The sequence below is a fragment of the Microcaecilia unicolor genome, chromosome 11 (genome assembly GCF_901765095.1).
Source record: "Microcaecilia unicolor chromosome 11, aMicUni1.1, whole genome shotgun sequence".
Lineage (NCBI taxonomy): Eukaryota > Metazoa > Chordata > Amphibia > Gymnophiona > Siphonopidae > Microcaecilia > Microcaecilia unicolor.
In genome coordinates, this window is record NC_044041.1 from 69030455 (window position 1) to 69037790 (window position 7336).

Here is a 7336-nt window from a genome sequence, read left to right on the forward strand (position 1 = left end):
AATGATTCGTTGAAACCTTCTACTCAATGTGCGGCGGTGGATAAGAAAGCAAATAGAATGTTAGGTATTATTAAGAAAGGAATGGAAAACAAAAATGAGAATATTATAATGCCTTTGTATCACTCCATGGTGCTACCGCACTTCAAATACTGTGTGCAATTCTGGTCACCAAATCTCAAAAAAGATATGGTGGAATCAGAAAAGGTACAGAGAAGGGTGACAAAAATGATAAAGGGGGTGGGACAGCTTCTCTTTGAGGAAAGGCTAAAGTGGCTAGGGCTCTTCAGCTTGGAGAAAAGATGGCTCTTGAGAGATATGATAGAGGTCTATAAAATAAGGAGTGGAGCGGAATGGGTAGGCATGAATCGCTTGTTTACTCTTTCCAAAAATACTAGGACTAGGAAGCATGCAATGAAGCTAAAAGTAGTAAATTTAAAACAAATTGGAGAAAATAGTTATTCACTCAATGTGTAAATAAATTCTGGAATTCATTGCCAGAGAATGTGGTAAAAGCAGTTAGTTTAGTGGGTATAAAAAAAGTTTGGATAACTTCCTGAAAGAAAAGTCCATAAGTCATTATTAAGATAGTCTTGGAGAAAATCTACTGCTTATTTCTAGGATAAACAGCATAAAATATACTGTTGTGGGATCTTGCCAGGTACTTGTAACCTGGATTGGCCACTGTTGGAAACAGGATACTGGGCTTGATGGACTTTCGGTCTGTCCCAATATAACAATGCTAATGTTTCTATGGGAGTAGGGAGTTGGCTGGGGGAGGGGGGGAGATACCCAACCCAGGTATGGAGGTTAGGAGAGAGAAGGAGGATACCCAACCCAGGGACAATGGGGTTAAGAGAAAGGAGGGATACCTGATCAGGGCATGAAGGAGGGGTTAAGAAAGAGATAAGGAGATATACCCGACCTGAGCATGGGGGCCTTAAGAGAGAGAGAGAGAGAGAGGGGGGGAAAACATACCTGACCTAGGCACAGAGAAGGGGGTTGAGAGAGAGAGAGGGGGGGGGTTAATACCCAACCCAGTCACAGAGGAGGGTTTAAGAGAAAGAGATGGAGAGATATTCAACCTGAAGAGGGTTAAAAGAGAGAGGGGGGAGGGAGATACCTGACCCAGACATGGAGGGGAGGGTGAAAGACATGCTGGACAATAGGGAGGGGAGGAAAGAGATAGGATATGGTGGTCCTAGACCTAGAGGTGGAAGAGAGGGAGATGGAGAGATGCTGAAAATGGGAGGGAGGGAGAGAGGAAGGAGAGATGGAGGAATGTTGGACCCCAGGGTGGAGGGGAGGGAGAGAGAGATTTTGGACCCAGAGGTAGAGGGGAGGAAGAGATGCAGGACACTGGGAGGAACATCTGCCCTCTTCTTTCTCTCTTCCACAGAAGGAATATTGGCCGGGAGTTGGGACCCAGATAACTATATTTTAGCTGGGAAGTACCCTTGATCCCCTTCCTAGCCCCCAAAATAGTCCTCCTTTCTTACCCCCTTAGACCACCAGACACCCTAGAGGGAGTGGAAAACATGAAAAAGGATCTGCAAAAGTTAGAAGAATAGCCCAATGTTTGGCAGTTAAAATTTAATACAAAGAACTGCAGAGTGATACATTTGGGAAGTAGAAATCCAAGAGAGCTGTATGTTCTAGGAGGTGAGATCCTGATATGCACAAACAGGGAGAGGGACTTTGGGGTGATAGTGTCTGAGGATCTTAAAATAACAAAACAGTGTGACAAGGCAGTGGTGGTAGCCAGAAGGATTCTGGGCTGCATCGAGAGAGGTGTAACCAGCAGGAGATGTTAATGCCCCACTTAGAGTATTATGTTCAGTTTTGGAGGCTTTATCTTGCCAAGGATGTAAAAAGAGTAGAAGCGTCCAGAGGAAGGCAACAAAAATGGTATGGGGTTTGTGCCAAAAGACGTATGAGAAGAGACTGGAAGACCTGGATATGTATACCTAGAGAAAAGAAGGGACAGGGGAGACATGATACAGACATTTAAATGCTTGAAAGGTATTAATATAGAAACAAATCTTTTCCAGAGAAGGGGAAACGGTAAAACTAGAGGACATGAATTAAGGTTGCGGGGCAGTAGACTTAAGAATAATGTCAGGAAATTCTTTTTCACAGAGAGGGTGGTCGAAGCCTGGAATGCCCTCCCAAGGGAGGTGGTAGAGACAAAAGCGGTAACAGAATTCAAAATGGTGTGGGATGAACACAGAGGATCTCTAATTAGAAAATGGATGGTATAAAAAAAACCTAAACTTAAATGACTGCATGGGTACGGATGTGTTGAGTGATGCTTATATGGTGACTCTGGCTGTGATGTTGCCAGGCGTTTGTGACCTGGATTGGCCACTGTTGGAAACAGGATGCTGGGCTTGATGGACCTTTGGTCTTTCCCAGAATGGCAATACTTATGTACTTATGTATGTACTTATGAACTAGGGATAGGGCTGGGCAGACTTGTACGGTCTGTGTCCTATATATGGCAAATTCAGAGGAAATACAAATACGCAATAAGACAGACCAAAAGGTCATATTACAAAATTAAAATAGGGCCTGATTACAAAGACACTAAGAAACTATATCAAATCGTAAATAAACTGCTAGACACCACCTCAGTCACCACAACCAACACAGACATCCCATCCGCAGACAAACTTGCGAAATACTTCAATGAAAAAATTGAAAACCTAAGCAATACGCTCCTTCACAACAATACTGACATTGAAAACTTCAACAACGGTATGGACTCAACCTCTGGAGAATACCCAGCGGACCAAACCTGGTCAAATTTTGCTCTCCTCACCACCGAAACAGTTACCCAAGCGATTCATAGATTCTCCGATACTCACTGCAAACTGGATACGTGCCCCAGCTACCTAATAAAATCCGCCCCCAACCGCTTCATACTAGACCTCACATCCCACCTAAACTACCTGCTCCAACAAGATCTCTTCCCCAAGGAAAAGGGCAACATCCTACTCACCCCAATATCAAAAGTTCCCCCCCCCCAAAAAAAAAAAAAAACAAGTGAACTTACCAACTACCGCCCAGTAGCATCGATCCCACTAGTAGTCAAACTAATGGAAAGCATGGTAACCAAACAACTCACCGAGTATATAAACAAATTCTCAATATTGCATGAATCACAATCAGGATTTCGCTCCCTCCACAGCACTGAAACAGTACTAGTTACCCTCCTGGTCAAATTCAAGCAGGAAATAGCAACAGGTAAAAGTATACTTCTCCTTCAATTTGACATGTCCAGTGCATTCGACATGGTAAACCATAATATACTACTAAAACTCCTAGGCTACTTCGGCATCAGTAGAAACATACTAAGATAGATCAAGGGCTTCCTAACTACCAGAACATACCAAGTGAAATCAAATTCTAACATATCATCACCGTGGAAAGCAAATTGCGGAGTACCTCAAGGATCATCACTATCTCCAACCCTTTTCAACCTAATGATGACCCCACTAGCCAAGTCCTTATCTGATCAAAGTCTCAACCAATTCATCTACGCAGACGACATTACAATATACATACCCTACAAACATGAACACATGGGCAAACACATTTCAACTAAAACTTAATACAGAAAAAACCCACTGCCTCATTCTTTCATCCCATCACAATACGTACAAACCCACAAATATAAACATCCCAGACCACACCCTTCCTATATCAGATAGCCTGAAAATCCTTGGCGTTACAATAGACCATAACCTCACACTCGAGAGCCAAGTGAACTCTACTACCAAGAAAATGTTCTACTCAATGTGGAAACTTAAACGTGTGAAACCATTCTTCCTGAGGGAAATATTTTGCAACCTGATACAATCAATGGTACAAAGTCATGCAGATTATTGCAATGGAATTTATGTAGGTTGCAAAGAACAACTCACAGAGAAACTTCAGACCGCTCAAAACACAGCAGCCAGGCTTATATTTGGAAAAACGAGATTCGAAAGCGCCAAACTGCTGCGGGAAAAACTACATTGGCTCCCAATCAAAGAATGCATTGCCTTCAAAATCTGCACCCTGGTCCACAAAATTATCTACGGCGAAGCCCCAGGATACATGACAGACCTCATAGACCTACCACCAAGAAACACAATCGGATCAGCACGATCATATTTAAATCTCCACTGCCCAAGCTGCAAATGACTCAAATACAAATTAACCTATGCATCCAGCTTCTCCTACATAAGCACACAATTGTGGAATGCACTACCAAAAGCCGTGAAAACAACATATGACCACCTAAACTTCTGGAAATCATTAAAAACCAACTTGTTCAAAAAGGCATACCCCACTGATCCTACCTAACTGCCTAAACCCTGCTACACAACGAAACCAAAGATTGTATGAACATTACATAACTCATCCTAACTGTGATTCCCCTATGTGTCTATAACACATGAACCCTATTCGACCACAACATCACTTTGTATCTGTTTCTTTACTGGAGATGGTGAACGCCATAATGGTACTATGTAAGCCACATTGAGCCTGCAAATAGGTGGGAAAACATGGGATACAAATGAAGCAAATAAATAAATAAATAAAGGATGGGCTGGAAAGGGCTTTGACAGCAACTTCAGTGGCCAGAATCTGAGGAAAGTGTTGGGCAGACTTTTACTGTCTGTGTCCCGCAAATGACAAGACAGATAGGCTGGAGTGGGCTTCAACAGCAACTCCAGTAGTTGGAACATAAGGCCAGGGTCGGGCAGACTTCTGTGGTCTATGTCCCAGAAAGCCAAAGAAAGACCAGGATCAAGTATTTTCCATCACATTAATTGTTGATTTAATCATGAGTGTGACAGGTGGGCAGACTGGATGGACCATTCAGGTCTTTATCTGCTGTCACTTACTATGTTACTATGCTACTAATAACCCTCTGGTCTACTGGCAGGGCCACTGACTGGCCTCCTGTACCGCCTCTGACCTGCCCACTTCTTCTGGGGCCAGTCAGAAACAATATTTAGCGGCACTGCCCACTTTAATGCCGCTGAATATTGGGAGTTAGGTGGCAACAGGAGATTTAAGCAGGCAAGAGCTTTTGCTTCCCGCTTAAATCGCTTTGAATATCAGCCACAATGAGCATATGTGTACATATATGTATATATATATATACTGTATATATATTCGCACAATATATTACTACTGGATACCAATAATTTCAATATAGTCACTATAATAACATCAAATATTTTAGGCAACTATCAATAGATAGGACAAACAGATGAAGAGTACAAGAGATAAAGAGGTCATGGATGTAGGAAAGTTTGTTGCAGACAGAGCTGGCATTCCACAGAGCACATGAGAAAGGCAGAGAAAAAGGGGACAGGAACAGAAATTAGATTGGAGACATCACTGTGTGACCTGCATGAATAGGGTGAAAGCTGATGTGGAGAACCAGGATTGGGATTGATATCCCCAGCGGAGAGCAGGATAAGGAGCAAGAGAGTACAGAGAAGAGTAGGAGAGGCATGACGACAGCGATGAAGATGAGATGTACTCAGACAGAATGGAGATGGTTGAATGAAAGGAAGGAAACATTGAAGGCTAAGAGCTGAGAAGAAGGGAGAAGACAAAAGGGATGATGAGATGATGATGAAAGCAGAAGGTAGGCAATGTGTTCCTGCAGTATACAGTGGTTTCAGATAAAGAAAGAGATTGAGAAGGGAAAGTGCCAAGAAGAGGAACTGTACTGGAGCAAAGAGAAAAAACAAACAATTTGAGAAGATGTTTCCTGGAGCAAAGGTCCTGGAAGGATTAAGGTGGACCTGGGAGTCACCCTGCACTAGGATGTGAGGATATGCAAGTACCTGAAATGGGGTATGTGATTTCTGGGGTTAATTACTTTTTTATTGATAAACGTTTCTCATTTTAAAAGACATAATTAGTCCATACCCAAGGCTGAAATTTTGCAGGATTAGATATGATGCAATCTTGGAAAAGTGGTTTTAGACTTTCAACTACAGCATAGTCACTTTCATTATCAATACTTGATTAAGCCAACACTCCAATGATGTTGCTAATGAACAACATCTTACTAGCAATTTCAACCTTAAGATGTGTTCCTGTCCCCTATTGAGATACACATAATTCATAGTATACCATGGGACTTACTTGTATGAATTTAAGAAACTTACAAATGTTACAAAATACAGTTTGGTTGTTAGGGAGAGCTCATAGATTTGAGCATGTCTCACCTTTGCATATGTGCTATTTCACTTAAATTGATGGTGGTTACCCACAGGCCCTCAAATTCTATATATGGTGGTCATATTCTGCACACAACTTAACTGATTAACAAGCCAATCAGCACCAATACTTGGTACTTAACAAGCAATTAGCAGCACTAATTGGCTTTAATTAGAATTTACACGCACAACTTTATAAGCGTATTCTATAATGAGGTGCACGTTAATTCTAATGTGTGCTGCCAAAAAGGGGGTGTGGAATGGGTGGGTCGTGGGTGTTTCACAAAACTATGCGTACTGTTATGGAACACACACAATCTGTGCCTAAGTTAGGCGCAGGTATTTAGACCTGGTTTTAGGTAGCCTAAATGGGTGCACCTAAATTTTAGGCGCAAGAATGACACATGCGCACATTCTATAAAGCGCACATAACTGTAGGCGTAGCTTATAGAATAGCGTAAAGCACGTGGGTTTTTTTAGCGCTGATTTTTCAGGTACCATATATTTGGCCCAGGGCGAATAATGAAAAAGTTCCTCAAACTCTTTCTGGATTGATTCAGCCCAGTGGCGTAGAAAGGGGGGGCGGTGTGACGGTCCGCCCCGGGTGCACGCCACTGGGGGAGTGTCGGCTCCGCTGGTTCACTGCTCTCTCTGCCCCGGAACAGGTTACTTCCTGTTCTGAGGCAGAGAGAGCAGGGAACCAGCAGAGCCGACGCAGCTCCCAGCAATGTGCACTCGAGGTGGAGCGGCCCTCCCGCCCGTCCCCTTTGGTAAGAATGCGCTCCGGGGGGTGCGTGCATGCACTGAGGGGGGGGGGGGGGTGCGCCGTGCTGCACCCGGGGGGGGGATACTACTACTACTACTACTACTTGACATTTCTAAAGCGCTACTAGGGTTACGCAGCGCTGTACAATTTAACATAGAAGGACAGTCCCTGCTCAAAGGAGCTTACAATCTAAAGGATGCGCAGCGGCGAACCGCCCAGGGTGTCAGCCGCCCTCACTACGGCACTGATTCAGCCATATATATCACAAAAGACATTGCGCTCTCAAGATGGGCTATTGCTGGCTAGTAGCTCAAATTCCCTTAATGACTACGAGAGAGGGGGC